Source organism: Platalea leucorodia (assembly GCF_965183815.1).
Source record: "Platalea leucorodia genome assembly, chromosome: 5".
In the NCBI taxonomy this organism is placed as follows: domain Eukaryota; kingdom Metazoa; phylum Chordata; class Aves; order Pelecaniformes; family Threskiornithidae; genus Platalea; species Platalea leucorodia.
Window position 1 is genome coordinate 45,433,550 of NC_138827.1, and position 18,585 is coordinate 45,452,134.

Consider the following 18,585-nt stretch of genomic DNA (forward strand, 5'->3'; position numbering starts at 1 on the left):
TTTTTCAGCTCAGCCGTGAATGGGTCGGGTTCTGCTTTCACACCCGCCGGAGGAAAGGCAGGGGCACGCCGGCGCCCTGGGCGACACCGTGCTGCACTTACAGCAGCCTGAGCGCAGTCTGGCTTCTCCTCGCACTCCAGTGCCACCGGCAGCCTTTGCAGCTGTAGCCCAATAGATTAAGTCTGCATACACTTTGTGAGATCAGACTCAAGCCTGAATAATCAGATGATATTTGATATTTCAAGTCTCTTGAAAAATAGAGAGAAGTTATTCCACTGTGGGCTAGATCTGAAGCCTCTTGAAGTCAGCGGGAGTTTTTTCTCTTGAAATTTGCAGAAGGCTCTAAAGCAGCATATGCTCTTTTATATACTTTGTCATGATAGTTGGACTTTGATGATAAAGTGGCAGGCAGGTTAGTTCGTGCTCGAACTGAACTGCTTTTCAGGCTTCTCCCAGCCAGGATGAGAGCTAGAGGGCAGGTCTGAAAATGGGGTTGATGTGGCAAGCTGCAGTGACTCGGGCCTTACAGCCAGGAACCCTGAATTGTCACTTGGTCTGTGCAGTACTGCCCTCCTCTAGAGCCCTTTGTAGCAAGGATGGCAGGCTGCAGAGGGAAGGCCTGATTTTCCATATTCTTATTAAACAACTGCATGTGCATTTTGTATGCTTTATTTACCATGCTGGAGTGTATAAATCAGCCATTTGTTCACCCAATTCATAACTCACAATCATAAATACTCATTTTGTCTATGGTACATGCAGTAAGTAAAATCATATAGATTTGTGCACCAAAAACTTCCAGAGATCAGGTTTCTCTTCCTCTTTTTTACAGTCGTAATTATACTTGTAAAGTGAGCAATCTGTACCAAGCTACCTCACAGCAATGCTATGAATATTATTGGCTTGCAATGTGTATGGGATGTTTTAAAAGCAAAACATGCTATGTGAGGGTATCTTCCTATTTATTACAGGAAAAAAGTTAATTTACAAGTCTGGTTAAATAGATACTATGGGTGTTTTTTCAGGGTCACTGATATTTTTTATCTGTTTAGACTGAATGAAAGCTGGAAGCCAGCTTTTACAACAGATTTCATACAAACCTAAAGAATTTGATTCTCTGTCTATTCTAATTTATGTGATCATCAAATAGATTTTCAATTCTATTCATAAAAAATGAAAATAATCATTTATTCCATCAGAAAAAGCATGTCTTTGGGGACTGGGGATACAATAAATGAGAAATGCTGCAAATGATACTGTGGTTAGAAACTTTCCACTGTGTCATCAGAGGCATTGCTGGAGCACTGTTGGCCCATATACAAGAGTCTCTACAAAGGAATCTGCCGTATGTGGGGGAGAGAGATATTAAATCATAGGAAATATAAAGAAACTTCATGCTTTTGCCTTCAAACGCTGTCATTCCTTTCCTTTTTTGCATTGGTATCAAATGTCAGGGTCACTGAAAAATGTTCTTTTTTCCTTTCTGATACTTTGTCTCCATGGATAAAGGAATGTATGCCAGGTGCATAAGCAGACAGACTTTCTTTGCCTTTCTCTATACCTAGTCCGGTGGGGGAAAACAAACTCATAGGGAAACTCCAGGACAATCTATACCAGCCTGTGATCCAGCAGCTTTATATGTTTAGCAGTAATATGTTTGGGCCTCAGCTGAAAAAAGTACATAAGGGTGTGCGTAATGAGGCATACGCGTTGTACCACTGAAGCTAAGTACCTGAGTTTATGGCTGAATACTTTGCTTGATCAGGAATTTTGAACTGTAGCTTTTCACATTGAGGTCCCTGGTAAAGCAGCCACTGACCTTACTGGGAGCAGCTGTTCCTAACCATGGCTGAAGAATCATAAACTCGTTTTATAACTTGGTGTTTTTCAGCCCCCCCCCCTTTTTTTTTTACCTCTTTTCATCCTGAGAGGGTGAGACAAGGCTTTTGAAAGGTAATTTTATTATTTCACACATGCTTTTCTGTCTCAGGTCTTTCAGGAAGATAATTAATTGAAAAACCTTTAGTGTCTTTTTTTTTTGCCAGTTCTTGTATGATGAAATTGTCCCTTGTTTGTCCCTCAGACAAATGTCCCTCAAAGAAAGTGGACCTGATTTCAAAAGCTTGGCAACAATCCCCCCTTTGACTCTTGCACATCAAATTATTTTGCAACCGTTTACCACAAAAACGGAGTCAGGAGGAGTGTCTCCTCTCGTGGGCATTTTCACAAGTGACATTTCATTTGGGCACATGAGGATGTTAAGAAACAAGCTCTGGAAATGGACTGATGAATGAACAATGACCTTTTCAAAGAGTTTTAATCCCTGACTTGTATATGTTGGTGTAAATTTAGTGACGTTAGTCAGGATTCTGTAATTTTCTTGTAACATTTTAGATGTTGCTCTTCTGAATCCAGTATGTTCCTAGTTGTCTTTCTATGCCATCTCAAGGTATTGTCGCCTTTATTATCAATATATCTCAGAAAAGGTAAATGTTCAGCACAGCACACATCACATGAGGGACGCGATCCTCGTTCTACTGAAAGTCCAGGGCAAACGTGGCATTGACCCTGGCATGGCACCTACCAGACAGGAGCTGTCTGCTCCTGAGAGTAGTCCAGTTGGTTTCAGCTGGAGGTTTGCTTAGGTGGAAAGAGATTTACAAACTCTGTTCTTTGATCTGGAAATCACTCTTTTAAAACTTTTCTTCATTTCAGTCATTCCAATATTCCTCCTCATCTATCATAGACATTTAAAATTCTTTTGGATGCTTCAGTGTATTTTCTCCACCTTCATGAATTTTATATTATTTTACATGTGCAAAACCAAGGCATTAAAAATACAGTTTTATGCCTTTTCCCCAGTAGTTCTGTAAAAGAAATTAAGAGAATCTGATATATCTGGTGATTTTCACCTTTTGGGTTTTTCAGTGAAGTAATTACAGTACTGAAATGTGAAGTTCTAATTTATTAAGTTATTTCCATCAGTTGATTCTCAATTCCTGTTTGGTCTTACAGTATGACTGCACTATTAAATGTCTTGTTAGCTTTGTTTTCTTACATATATATATTTTGCATGTTATGTTTATCGCCTCAGTAATAGCATGTAATGGCATTAGAATGCATTTCCGCATATGCTACTCCTTACTCGTGATTTTCAGCATATTCAAATGCAACTCTGGTGAGCAGAACCATGGTAAGTTCTTTGTGGGTGTTCAAAATGCGAACTGTTTTCCCTGATTACATTAATCAGAATATGTTAGTCTCTCATATGGTTCTGTTCTCTGTTTGGATGACCACAATTTAATAGAAACCATATTTGGAGATGAATAATGCATTGTAGGAATTATAAAATTGCTTCCTGTGACTTTCCCTAATAATTACTTACAAAAATTTATTTCAGTGAGTATTTCTGCTAATAAATTAATATCCAGAAGAGCAGGTAAATGCAGACATTTGTAAGTGCTTTCTTCGGTTAAATGAGCAATCAGGAAGCCTTCAGGACTGCTTAGGAGGAAAACTCAGTTCTGTGCAGAAGGAAGCGTACAGTTGTGGATCACGAAGTGCTCTTTTGGCCTTAACTGAAGGAGCAGCAGGAGCTTCGGTGGGACACAGATTTAGTGCTTGCTCTCTGCACTGGAGAAATAAAACTTTTTCTTGGTGTGAGAAGAGCTATCTAGGCAAGTTTTATCTGCCTGTCTATCTACGTAAGCAGCTTAAATTTTAATTTCTTGCACACCTCCTTTTCTTCAATAATCTAACTTACTGGCGTACAAAGAGAAATGATATTAATTAGTTACTCACGGAACCTTTTCAAAGCTTATCTAGGAGATATTCAGTAGAAATAGGAGCAGAGTGTTTGACTTTGTGAGAAAAGAACAGATTTCTCTGAAACAGGCAGGGGGAAATTATTTCCACGTATGTAGCAGTAACAGGTGTTGTGAACTCATCCATCATCTCACATAGCACTCAGGAGCAGAAAACAGTTTCTTCTTAGTGCACTATTAATAAAATATCAGGAATATATTACTTTGGAAGGAGGAGAGCAGAAACAGTCTTAAAACGGATCTTAAGTGGAACTTAACACCTTTTGAATTTGGTAGGTAGATTCTCTGTTTTTTCAAGATACGTACATACGTGCAGGGATGACACCGTTACCATCCCCATCCCCCCACCCCCAAAAAATCTCAACACTTTAGCTTTAGGCAGGATAGAAATACCAAGTCTTACCTCAGGAAACTAAATCCTGAAAGACCCTGAGTGTTCTGATGAGTTTCTGACTAATTTCTACCCCTGAAGGAAGCTGCATGTGTGCCACGCCGCAGACTGACCAGCTTTGCTTGAGACCATGGAGTAAGTGTGAGCTGAATGCTAATGGAAGGTGAAAGACTGGCAAAAGAAAGCAGTTCAGAGTGGCATTTTATGTCTAAGCAGACAGGGTCTCCTTACTGAAACTCTTTTATTGAACCAGGAATAGAAGGATGTCTGGAGGCTGATGAACAGAAGAACAGCATGTAATGCAGGCTCGATAGGCCACTTTCCAGCTGGAGGGAGGAGGAATCAAGACTTAGTGCCCAAGCGATGGGTCAGATCTGGTGCAGAGGAGTTCTTCCACTTCTTTCTGTCTTCCCAATGAGCAAGTGCAGAATTTGTTCCAATTTCAAAGCTGACTTTCTTTGCGAAGGACACTGGACAGGAGAGAAAAGTAGGGTAAAGGCCATTCAGAAATAAGGATTTCTGATGTTTTTATTAATAACTGTGAGAAATGTAGCACCTGGCAGGAGAGATAAGTGGATTTTCCTAAGCTCTGTTATAGGCAGGTAAATATTGCTCTGGTTTATGGCACTAATAATTAAACAGAACACCAGTCTTTCTCTTGGCAATTTAAAATTTAAGGTGGTTGTTTTCTGGAGGCATATGCTGAAATCTGAACAACAGTTAACTACTTTAGATGTAAGCTTCATAATAAAAACACCTATATAGTTTGTCCAATGGATATATTTCATAAGCATATACAGCACTGAAAAAACACAATTTTTTCATTGTCTTCCAAGTCATCTAGGCACCACTCTTGGTAAATATTGCAGTTCTTAAAAAACAGAACAAGTAGACTTAAGATCTGAAAAATACTTCATTCCTTCAAGAACATAGTCTCTCTAGTGCAGTTACATGAATAATAGATTAGTATAACATATTAATTAATATTTTTATATCTTTTTATACAATGTGTTCACAGTTTGTTAGTATACTTATTTTATTTTACATGCTTAGACCACAGTAAAAAATGCAGATGACCCTGGAATTAGGGTGCCTATATTTCTGGGGAGAGCAGTAGCACCTGGGATTTCTGAGGAGCCCTGACTTTCAGGGAGCAGCTTTAAATCAGACTATTAATGCATCTGCAGTGGCATGCAAATCTTTAGCTCCTGTTCAGGCATTCTGTTTGTACAGTGCCTAGACCAAGTTCTTTGTGTCAGACTAGGGCTTCTGGATACTTGTACCACACCAGGAAATACGAACGGACATTCAGGAAGCCTTGTTAACTGTAAACTCACATTATTCCCACCCCGAAACTGTTACTCGTTCTTTCCTCTGGTCACCACTGCCTACCCGCCCATTAGACTGAAATGCTTTTCAGTGGTCCAGGCAACAGTGTGTACAATTAGGATGGAGACCTTATCGTAACCTCTGGAAAATACTGTATTACAAACATATACATATATATACACAGCAAGAGATATTTAATAGAGCAATAGTAGAAGGATGATAAAAAAAAGAAGCTTTTGTCCGGGCCCCGAGGTCACTAATAGGCCTTGATGGCCCTGATCAGCTTCACCTGTGCCCCCACTCACAGGCTCCCCGCCCAGGGGGCCAAGGGCTCATTTAAGCTCCAGCTGGGGACTCAGCCCCCTTCTCTGAGCTGTGCTGGATGGGGGTCTCTTACTGAATTTTTCTTTGGATTCCCTGGCTTGACCTCAGACCTGGCTGATTTTATTGCTTTTACCCAGTGACCACTGGAACATTGATAGGTCTTGCCACTACGCTACTTGGCTGGCTCCTGTGCTGTGGGATTGCACTCTGTCGGTGAGTTCCCTACCTGGACTATGTTGTTGCTGCCCTTAGCTCCCAGTTTGCTTTCTCTTGGGGCCCTTGCTGTTTCCTGACAGCTTTTGTAGGTGCTCTCCTTATCCCTTCCTAAGAATGGGCAATAACTACTCCTATAATGAAGCACAGGGACTTACTGGGGGCTTGTGTCTGCTTTTCAGTTAGAATGTGGAGGCTTTTCAAATAGCAGGCTTTTCAAGTAGCAATCTGATCATCTTGGGATTCTCACTATAGGTATATAGTTTTGGATTTTTTTCTTTTTATAAAGGGGGAAGCAATTTTGCTCATATGCTTCACAATGAAGGGCAGCTAAGAAGAACATGCTCTTTCCCTTTGGTGCTGTCTGGACGGGGCACTGCTGACTTTCACAGGATCTTGCTTGTGAAAAGCTTCCACCAGCTCCTAACTAGGTGGTTGTTGTGTGGGCACACAGCCCTTCTTGGCTGCTCACTAGTGCCTCGAGAGGGGATGGAGCACTTGTCCAGGTGAGAAGTTAGGGCCAGGACATGTGTAATGTGCAGCTCAAGCCTGTTTCTGAAAAATAACCCCTGTGCCTTGTGTTACCATTAACTCACTACCATGTTTGACGCTCGTGCGTCAGTTGATGGGAGGTAATGACTGAACAATAACTATTGATTTTTCATTTCATATTAACGGCATGGCAAGTTCTGAATCTGATAGTGAGGGTAGGATGCCAGTCTAGACATTCCTATTTGGCTGTAAAAGAAGTGTCTTCTTGTCTTTCCCGGATCCTTACCTTGTATCTCAAGAAGCTGTATAGAATTCTCTTATTAAGGCATCAAAGTTTCACCAACTATAAAATATACACAATTTTGTGATGATTTCCATTCTTGGAGCAAACATCCATTAAGCGTTAAAATAAATAAATGTACTGGATCAATTATTTACCCAAAGCATACTGAGACAAATGACAAACACTGAATGACAGAAGAGGGGTGGAAGTTCTTTTTGTCTCAAGATCAGTGTTCAGGCAAATGTAGAGAGACACTGACTTCAGTTGGTGGAGATTCCAACCAGCTCTATCATTTTCTTTGTAAAAAGAAATAGTGAACTAAAATCCTTTTCTAACTTATGCTGGTGAGAGCTGCTTTAGTAAAGTCACTGACACTGTAGTTGTATAAAATGTTAGGAAGGGACAAGAGCTGAGACTTTATTGTTTTGAAGTTTCAAAAGTTTGGAAAATGTTCTGTAATTTTGCAACGACTCCAGGGTTTTGGCAGGAAGTCAAGCATTTCTGTATCATTTCTCCTATAGTATCAGCGGACTTAAGAAACTAGCAGAATTCAAGAGAAATTGTTATAGCTTAAAATGTTTCCACAACATGAATAAAAGCACATTTTGTTACTTCAAACACAAACGTTTTTATCTCTTGCTTCTTCATTCTGTTACTGTCTGATCTTATTCCCCCTCCCTTTTGACTTTAGATCTCATTGTTCTCTCTTCGCCTGGTCCTACACTGTCTTCTGTTGTGGACAGCTTTCCTCTGGCTGCTGCTTCCCATATATGTCTGAAATCTTATCTTGGCACCTGCACTGAGAACCTTTTGAAATGCAGATGTTGAGGGTGTTCCCAAGTTAGGCTTTTGTGCTGCTTGCAGTAATAGCACTGCTGCTGTTACTAGAAATTATTCTTTTATATAAAAAAGGTACAGTAAATATTCTATATATACAACACTAAAAGAGCAGGCAACAGTAATAGCCTACGGCTGTGCTCTTGCACTGTCGTCTTTGGAAGCTTGGAAGAATAAGGATTGCTTTTAAGATTTGAGCTTGTACTATATGTCTTCACCTCCTTTGATAGCGCTTGCCTCAATTGAAGCATGGCATTTGGATCCCCATGGTTTTGTTCTGCTGGAAAGCTGCAATCCACAATGTTGTTTCAGTTCCCAGGTTCCTCTGACTACACTGGATGCTGGGGGCTGTTGGGACCCCATTCCTGATCTGGTCTATGCTGAGTGCAGCTGCACAGGGAAAACCTGTCTTGCAGGGAGCTTTCTGTGAGCAGAACAGTTCGTGAAGCTACAGCCTCAGTGGTTCTGCCAAATAAAAGGCCCTGTTCTGTTTAAAAACAAAACAAATCAAAAAAACCCCAACACTACAGCAAATGCTAAAAAGCTTTAGCTCTGAGGCTTTATAATAGATTCTTATGGGATTTGAAGCTAATCCTGATCCTATCGCAAAAGGTGGTTTGTTGAGAAAGGCTTCAGCTCAGACAGCCATGTCAATATGTCTAACTGCTTCATCAAAACTAACATCAAAAGTGAACCCACATTTATCATATCTTGAAGGGGTCTGTTGGGCTGAGTTCTATACAATCTTTATGAGAAGGTATCATATCTTATCTGTGAAGCATATTCTGTGCCTTGATTGCTATAAAAACAAGTATGATCCCACTTCAGTATATTACAATTTGACCAACCTGCCCAAAATCTAAGCATCTCAGAATTTCTATAGCTATGTTTTTGATTCTGCCAAACCATCTTTGAGATGAGCTGACTAGAAAATACAAGTTAAACATGTTAAAATGCAGCCTCCAAGAAACCTGAGCCTTCCACGCAAGACCTCTGTGTACACAGGGGAAGTCTGAGACCTGGCAGAGTTTCACAGGTTGGACCTCTAAGCCTGCAGCTTTCTGCTTATGGAAGATAAAAAGAATATCTTTAAAGCAGACCGAAGTGGCTGGATAGTGAATGAGGTGATCCACACTTTATCTTATTTGATTTCATTACCCACAATGTTGAAAGCTGTCTGCAATATATGGTACTTTGTACTTCTTAAGCCTCAACTGCTTTTATACCATTGTTCTGAGAAGCCATTTAGAGAATTTTGAATCACTGTGATGATATGATTCAGTCCTAGAGTCACTCCAAAGCACAAAGGCCTTATTGTCTTACCAGGTTACTGAAGTGTTGTAAAGGAGAGTTTGCTACTAGTGCATTTTCGGAATGGTTTATCACTTTTCAAGCATGCCACACAAGAGGAGAATCCTTAATAAAGTACGTAACTCAGAGATGAAGCCTACTTGGTACCCTTCCCACACAGTGTGAACATGCCTTTAGATAAGGCACCACTGGTACAATCTACATTTCTTCACAGCAAGTGTCATATTTCCAGGACCATCCATCTGCTTCACAAGTGGGTACACAGATTCACTAGTAAGGAACTAGGTTTCATTAGCTATATTAGTGGTTTTATTATGGCCTAATGGTTTTCACAGAAATTTGCACCAGTTTTACAAAGGTGTGATGTTAAATTAGGGTTGCATTATTGGCAGATGTGTTTCTACTGACATTTTAGCAGAAACCAAGTGAATTGTTTTCATCCCGGCTAACGCAATGGAAGTACATCTGAATGCCAATTGTACAGATTTATCAATATTTACAAAGTGTTTTAGCAACACCAACAGCTTTAGCTGTATCCATCCTAAAACTGTGTTTGAACAGAACAGTCATAATAACAAAAGGGGAAAATCACTGAAATATAACGCACATCTTTAGAATCGGAACAACATTTTAGAGAGGCTAATAGAACTGGTTTGGCTGACTTAGTTTCTGCTGGATCTATAAGTGTCTTGTTATTTCCCCATTTTAAATGGAGTGAAGTGTTATTAGCTGAAATTCAGCAGATATCTTCTTAGGGTGAAACGGTGGTGGTGGGTGGGAGAAGACAAAGCTCTTTCCTTCTGCCCTTAGAAATCTGAACATCAGCAGAGCACAACTCTGCCTCGTGCTTCCTGGATGACTGGGCAGAGAGATGCCTTGAATACCTAAGGAAGCAGCTTTACTCCTACCATGTCACATGTGTTTTTAGAGGCAATTACATCATATTCTATGGACTCTTATATTTCTTATTCATAATTTTCTGTGGACTGTTTTTTTGACTGTGTTACTTTATTTCTCCTTCTTTGTAGTTATCAAATGAATTAAACCAAATCTTTATTGATGTTCAGGAAAAACAATAGTGTGAGGCAATGCTGTTTTCATTAATATAAGCAGTTTCTGTACAAAAAGGATTCAGCTCTGTTATTAGGGAGGAACTATTCTGTAGCGGGGTTTCCTGTACATCTGTGCTAAAGTGGAGCACATCTCATCCTAGTGAGGGAAGTGCAACATATGAAGCTATTAGATACGACCTGTAATATGGAGTAGAAAAAATGTCCAGATGAATGCATAAAAATCCCTTTATCATGCTGGTATTTGTATTGAAGCAAACTATTTTTATAATGCAAGCTGTCATGAGGAGCTGCCCTACCAGGATGAGTACAAACAGAAGGCAGAGTAGTCTGTTGATCTGTCTTTATTATGTAGTGTGTATATAACATGCACTAGAGTTAATTTGAAAAGTGTCAAAAGTGCATTTTTAATTGCGTGACATGATTCGTTTTACTGGAAAACATCCTAGACAAGACACGCATAACGGTGTATAACATGCACAAGGTGGTTAGAATGCTTTTGGTGAGCTTTAAGCAGTGTTTAAAATCACAGTTCCACAGGATGTTTTTATCTCGTAAAATATTAGTAGCATTACAGCTGAGATCTACTGTGTTTTAATGTCATATTGTCACACGTTCCTTCTCTGTCTACAGGACTGTGCAACATCAGTTAATCACTCTTCAGGTAGTGTGATTCAAGTGAGTTTTGTTAAAGTCAGTATTTGGCTATGCTGATTCACACTTGTTGAAGATCTAGTCCAAGGTTCATAAAGCGCATTGAAATAAGAGATAACAGGTACCACAGAAATGCAAAATATTATATCAGTGAGATAAAGGGAAGAAAACTCTTCAATTTTTACCAATGAAAAAACACAAAAGTCTGAAAGAAAGTCTTAGGCACATTATAACTTTAATCTGCAATGACTTCTGTTTTTCTGGTATCGGTTCTGTATTTTGTTGTACAGAGTAAAATATCCTGCTTAATTCAACTTCACTCCTCCATCCCAGATTAACAATAGTCAAACTGGTGGTCTGGAATTACAGTTGCCAGATCTTGGGCATAAATAGTTTTCTAATGAATAGACTGAAGCAAAAGGATTTTAGAAGTATTTCAGTTTAAAAGGAAGAAACTGTTTGAAATGCTATTCCTACTTTCAAAATGCTTGGTCAGAAAAGCCAGCTTTATTGTGTTTGGTTTTGCCGGGGGAGGGGGAGGGCAGCAGGGAGGTGGAGGATGCACTTCACATTGCAAACTTGATTGATGCTTCTACATGCTATCATGATACAAATAATTGCGAAGAGGAAGATGTCTTGGTGACACACGTGATAGGCTCTGTCAGTCTTGAGGCCTGGCTATTTCTGTTTTCACTCCAGCAGAGTATCTGGGAATTTAGTTTGGGAACCTTGTCCAGGGAGCTTGGGAGCCAAATCAGGAACGATGTCTATTTGAACTGGCAGACAGTGAACGACTGGTGCTGAGCATAAGTAATCCATGTTGTGAAGCTTTAAGGTGCCATTAGTTTTGAAAAAATACTTACTGTCAGTATTCCTGAAATACTAACTTTTTGAGGCATAGAGGTCTGTCCTTTTGAATATTCTTGAATAAAGCATAAGGTAATCCCTCTTGTAGGCATTATGCATGTGCATCCCACGGTGAAAAATGTGTGTCCTTGGGCCTGGTGGGACAAATTCTTCCCTTGGTTACATCCCTTGGTTGGCAGAGTAAAGTCATAGCTATTTCTGATTTCTTCAGTGTTCAGTGATGCAAATGAGAGCTGAATTCATCCCACTGCCTATATCTGGTATTTTGCACAGAAATGCTCGCTGTGCTGAAACATACATTTGCAAGAATGTGTCTGTGTAGTTTACATTTCCAATTTTAATTTTTGAGCCATGCGTAAGAGACTCCAGGGAACAGTGTGTACTGTCAGCAGAAGTTATCTTTTTGATGAATCAGGCACATTGTTTGTACCCCTGCATTTGATAGACGTGTTGTAATAAGGTCCTGAACTGCTTACTGTGTCTTTATGTACCTTCCCTCTCAGCAGTTGTAACTATTGTGCTGCTTGACCTATATTAATGGTACTACAAACAACAAGTTTAACCATTAACTTGTGAGCCCTGTTTAAACGGATTTTGCCAAGAGATGAGAACTGATGATTTAAGGAGGTAAAAATTAAAAAGAGGGCTACCTAATGTGAAGTTTTTCAGTGCTTACTGATCTGATGTGGAGGGTGGGAAGGAGTTCAAAGACCCAAGAGAAAAACCTAACATCACATTTTTATGGTCTGAGCAACTAGTGCCTTTCAAGGTATGGAAAAGCATGCTCTCAGATGTTTTGTTCGTCAAATGACTTGTGCATTTTATCTATTTGGTTATTCCAGTGAGGCTGGCTTGCTGTATTATCTCTATCCACACATACTCTGTAGCAAGAACAGGCTGAGAGGGTTACACTGAAGGGGGGTAAATGTTGCCTGCTACTGCTGCCTGGGAAAAGAGAGGCCGGTTCTCAGTAACTTGTGAGGAGATAGTGAAAGCTAGAAAGAGTCCCAGTGAAAAGAGCCAGTGTCAGACTAGTGCTTTAGGTATAGAAAAAGCAGTCTGATTTAGCTTGATTTAGTTGGGCTGCATCTCAGGAACTTAAGTTCTGCACACAGAACTTGAATTTTAGACCATAATAAAAGCCATAACTCTAATTTCTGATATATATGATGACTACACCTCAAGAATAAGCAACTGTGACTGATCCATGGTAACTGCCCCATGTGTGCACAAAGCCAACACAGCAAATCTGTGGTGGTTCAATACCTGGTGTGATTTGATCCTTCATGGAAAAGGGATTCTGTGTCTTTAAGTTTATTGAAATCAGTGATTTCTGACTGAGGCCCTTAAAGAGTGGGCATGTTAAATAGTGTGGAAATGGTATGCTCTGGGATGTGCTGCCAAAACCTCTGCCTTCCCTGATAAAGCTGCCTCATCTTATGCATGTAGGCATTTAAATATGCTACTGTTTTCATTTGGTGGTTCTCTCTCTCTCTCTCTCTCTGCTGGGATTTCACCATTCTGGCTCCACAAGGTGTATGTCGGTGTCTTGTGCAATTGAATAGTGCATGTCCTGCTGGGTCCTGGTGATGGACAGTGCCAGAAATGTGTGCTTTAGCTAAAAGTAGCAGCTGATATTCATAGGTGTAAATGTCTACGATTCATTCTCTGCAGCTGAGCTGTTCTCAGGCATTGTTAGGGCTGTGAATTAAGCATTAGGTAGCCCTGTGCACATAATCAAAACTGAGAATCTGCGTGAAAATCCCTCACGTTTGTTTGAGAGTCTGTTGCAGAAACACAGAATTTTACTATTTTAGTTTAAGTGCAGCAAAACATGCAGTTAGAAAACTTACTTTAGAAACGTGTGGTATTTGTGAGTTTGTCCTTATTCCGATGTAGTTAAACCAAGGTGAGTAGAACTTTATCTGTCTTGTCACTAATATAGATTTTTGGTTGAAACGGGTAAACTGAGACAAATCTTTGTCATCCCTGATCTCAAGAGTTGTTAACTGAGTAATACTTTTTGGGCCTTGATTTGAAGATTGCAAACAGCTTGGTAAACATTTAATTAAACCACAAAAAGCTTTGTAATAGGAAGGGAAGCAGTGAGCAAGGCTATCAACAATTTAGTGATGTGTAAGTCAAGACAGGGAGGGAAGCCCATGATTTTGGCTGCCAGACTTCTCTAACCAGTGATTTCCTTGTCTGTCTTGTATTCCTAAAGAAAAAGAGGCACAAAGTCACCCTTATGAGGAAGTGATCTCAATTAGAGTCAACAGGAAAAAACAGAAACATTGGGGAAGGCTTATTGGGAGCAAACAAAAATGCAACAGTGCCAACAGAATTTTTCTTGTCTCTAGGTTTCTGTAGTTGCACTTTTATCTCTTCTGATGCCAGTAATTCCCAAGGTTTCCATTTAAAAAAGTTAATCTGGTAGAAGCCTGTGCATAGGTGATTCCTAAGGGTTATTTCTGCTTACATTAGTTTCTTATTCCTGAAATTCTACAGAAGCAAGTTTAGCTGAGGGAAATCTGTTTTAAAGTTTGTCCATCCATGTCACGGCATTGATGTCTTTAATCTGTATTAGCAGGCACAGTTTTGCTTCACCCAGAGCAAAGGTGGGAGCCAGGCAGGCCCCCATGGCTACGCTTCTCCTCTTTTCCTGTCTGTCTATCCCTTCAACTCAGAAACAGCTATGTTCAGAATGAGGTCACAGCATGGTGATTTTGTTCTGAACATTAACTTTTGTTCTAGCAGCTGTGCTGGCTGGCACCCATGCAAGGAAATTTAGCATTTCCCACTGTATTGGTACAACAGTATAATTTTTATTTTGCTCTGAGCCTAATGGGCACGTTCCGGCTTGTAATCATGAGAGGGACTGGCAGATGAGCTTTTGAGATGCTTGTTGACAACTCTGGTGAGCAGCTCCTTACAGTTTTGTGTGTTCAAACTAGCTTGCAAGTCATTAGATTTTCCTCCTTCTGATGACTCTGGGTGGGAAGGCTTGTTTACTTACTAGTTTAAAGCACCTTGTTTAGGTGTTCACATGTTAGCCTGATGGGAAGGAAAGGAAAAATTTGAAGTTTAATAAACTGACCCTTTTTTGCCAGTTTTCAGGTATGTGAGGAATGAAAGAAATTTAGTCACAGAATGTGACCTGTACAAATATGGGCAAAACAGCTTAAATCAAAGCAGCAGATTTAACTTCATGTTTTGTTATAGCTTGCAAAACAGTTGTCTGCCAAGAGAAGTATTCTGTGACCCAGTGACAATAAACTGACATAACAGAGCACAATTCAGTTACTTTTTGCTCATTTAGTCAGTCTCTATCCTGCATTCAGTCAGTCTATCTTGCAGCAGCTGTCATGATAGGACAGCATCTTTTAGTATCTTGATACTTTCTGTGCTAAAAGGTTAGTGTGAGCTGTCTTGAGAGAATTTTGTCTCATATCAGAGCTATAAACCTTATCTCAGTAAATAGAATAAAGCTGGCTAATGATCACCAACTTTATGTTCTTTTTCTTTCAGGGGATAGGTTTGAAAAGGTAGTAATTTCTTTCAACAATACAAAAAGTGTCTTAGAGAAAATAGTCTTCATTACATATCAGTAAAGATAAGTACCCTTTTTTTAGGCTACTTATCACCTGTATTCTCATGTAAAGAGTGTAAGTATGGTGTGTGTAGCTAGCTTGGTGGATAGATCTGTTTCTGAGCATTTGTATCTCAAGCCCATACTCTTCTTAGGTAGAAGTCCTGTGGAAGTTAATGGAAGTCTTGCATGCAGGATTGTGTGATTTTATTTTTTTATTGAAGATGTCTTAGAGAAGGCAAACTCATTAGAACCATCGGGGAGAAATGGAAACAGCTTGTATTCATTATGTGGCTCTTCTGCAATGGAGGGTTGCCAGCTGGAGGCAGTGATATGTATGTACAAGATGGCACCTGGGAGGGCAATATAAATTCCTTAAAAGCAACTAGATGGTGCTTGTATTTATTGCAAACTATGTGCAAGGTAAAGCTCAGGAGCAGGGAAATCTGTTGTGAAATGGCAAGAAAAGGGTCATGTTTGCGAACAACTACATTTTAAATAAGAAGTAGGACAAAGTGAGCATTATATCCAGATCTTGTGAGATACCTTGGGATCCCCATGTGCATGTCAAGCACAGATAGAGACACTCTGGTCCCGTACAGTTTTTTCTATCTATTTGTACCCCAAAGACTGAGGCATAATATCCATTATTCACTGAAAATCAGCGCTTTCTCTGGCTCAGTATATTTGGACTTCTAATGGCATTCAAATTGACACACAGAAGCAGGTCTTTTACCTCAAGAAGCTTTTTTTTCTCAGCCTCACTTAATTGCTTTATCTCTGGACTTCTCAACGCTTACTTCCCCCTCTTATCACTTGCTCATGCAGAGTCTCTTTTTACATAAGTTTCAGCTATGCTATTCATTCCAGTGATCTTATTTGGCAGTTATTCCAAAGGATGCACTGGTTTCTAAATGAAATAGTTCTGCTTCATTTGTTTCCTTGCGCTTGTATCTTCTACCTTATGAACTCTACAGTGCTATACACGGCTTATCAAAAGCTGTTCTATTAAATTATGCATTAACCAGCAGTATATGTTTACAGCGTGTGTTTAATAGCATAATATTACAAACATTGCATAGTATAAGGACAATAGCTCAGTAAAAAGTGTATTGTTATGAGCTAAAAAACCGAACTAATCAGGATTTGGAACTCTGTGTAAAATGAGAAGTTTGACTAGACCAGCCTTGGAAGTTTACAGACTATAAGATGTACCCTGTGCAGACTGTCTTACCCTGTCTTTATGTGGGGAAACACCTTGGATTCAGTGGGAGTTTTGTCTGTGTGAGGGTTATAGGGCTGGAGTTCAGTTGCAGCACTATAGAAATTCAGCTGTGCCAAATTATGTATTTTGGAATAATTTGAACATTTTTATAACTGTTGATATTTGAAGAACGTTTTAGTGCTTTTCTTCACAAAGCAATCATCTTTATCAGCATCACATTAAAGGGGTCCTGAAAGCAGACAATGAATCTTATATGACCAATGTTGCAAACCTCTGAGAAATATAATTAAACTGTTCTTGGTAGCAGATTCATGAAGAGGTTCATAAGAGAAGAACCCATTTATTTGCAAGCTGCATCAGGAAACAGAGGTGTGCCTGCCTCTGCAGTCCTATCAGTTGGTTTTGGTTGTATAGAACTAGCATCCAGGCATCCAAACAAATCTGTGTCCCTGTTCTGCTAGCTATTAGTATGTACAGTGAATATTAGTATTTGCTCAGAGGTTTTTATGATCTGAGGACATGAAGGTAAAAGCAAGTGTTATATTGCTTTAGTTTTCAGATGGGGCTAGGTAAGAAGTGATTAAGTACTTTACTAAGCCTGAATGAGATGGGAAGCTGACTTAGTTCTTTTGATTATGGTCTGATGTCTTCGTCTTGAAGACCATTACAGATGTGAGGCTCCAAGAGAACTTTTTCTTCAGAAAATGACTATTTTCATAACAAATGGCACACTGCTTTGTAGCTCTGTTCTTTCTTTGCCTTTTAAATAAGATTCTCACAAGATGGCATAATTCTTCTCACAAGTGTTATTTTTGTCAGAGCTGGTCTACTTGGTATATTTGGTCCAAAAATCCTGGTCTTGGCCATCCACTGGCTTGCTTCCTGGCCATTCCTGTATTCCTATGAAATACCCCCCCCCCCCCCCCCCCCCCGATAACATTGCAAGACTTAATATTTTGAAGGTGAAGATAAGAAATTACATGTTGTTAGTGTGGTGGATACATAGTGGACACTGAGGATACTGGTTGATTCTGCACTAGATTAGTGCAGATCCTGAATGTCTTTGTCTTGTATGTTGGCAGATTATGTTGGCAAGCTCTGTTCAGGCTTCCCTGGTCTAGGGCTACTCATGACTTTGTTCCCTGAGTTGCCAGCTGTGGTACCTGTCTTCCAGCCATGCTCATGGAAGGTCAGTGCAGTGTCCCTTAGCGTGTAATGTGGGAAGCAGGCACTGAGCCTCATGTAGTTCTTCTGCTTGAGTACTCCTCTCCTGCCCTATTCTAGTTATAATCAGTTTCCCATTTGGGGAATGCCAGCTGGACCAAGGTTTTGAGGACTGAAGATTTGGGTTTTACTCAAATCCAAAAGAGGTCTTAGTTTCTATGACGTTGCATGGGACCAGCATCCTGAGATCATTGTGTTATCCAGAACCATCAGAAAAAAGTCTTCCTGGAGACGTGTGAGGAAACTAAAAATACAGCTTTTACTGGAGAATAATCCTGAGTTTCCCCAGTGGTCCAGACATTGTGGATATGCTAGAAGCGCCCATAAAGCTCACTTTTTTTCTGGCAAACATTATTTTTACTACTTCCACCCAAAAGTCTCCTCTTCATGACCACAGTCAAGCCAGTCTGAAGCTACTCTTTCACAACCTGCACTTAAAAAAATTGACATCTCTTATTATGAAAGACTTAATGGTGCTTTTAATAATGTTTTTAATATTTTATTCTTTAGGGAGTAGCCTGGACATGTTGTGTATAATGAAATGAGCCAAATGGCTCTTCACAACAGCTGTGGTAAATGTACAAGTGATTTTTCTGCTTTGAAAACAGGAAAAAAACCCTCTTGTGTTGCATCATTCTGGCTGGGAAGTGCTCAAAGTTATTGTGACAGGACTGTATTTTGAGCAATTGTTGGTGATTTGTTTTTTAGCACACAAAGAAAGTAATAAATCTGTCACTCTGAAAAATCAGGTTGTGACCTAAAGGAAGGAGCAAATTGTGGCTTTAGGTAAAAAAGAGTGACCTGTCTATGAGGGTCATTTATCATTATAACAAAATTGCTGGTGCTCTCCTAGCTGACCAGGAAGAAAGGCTGTGGTAAGCAGAATCGAGGGATGCAAGCATCCGAATATTTTTAACTGATCAATATTTTCAGGATTTACAAGCAGCCAAAA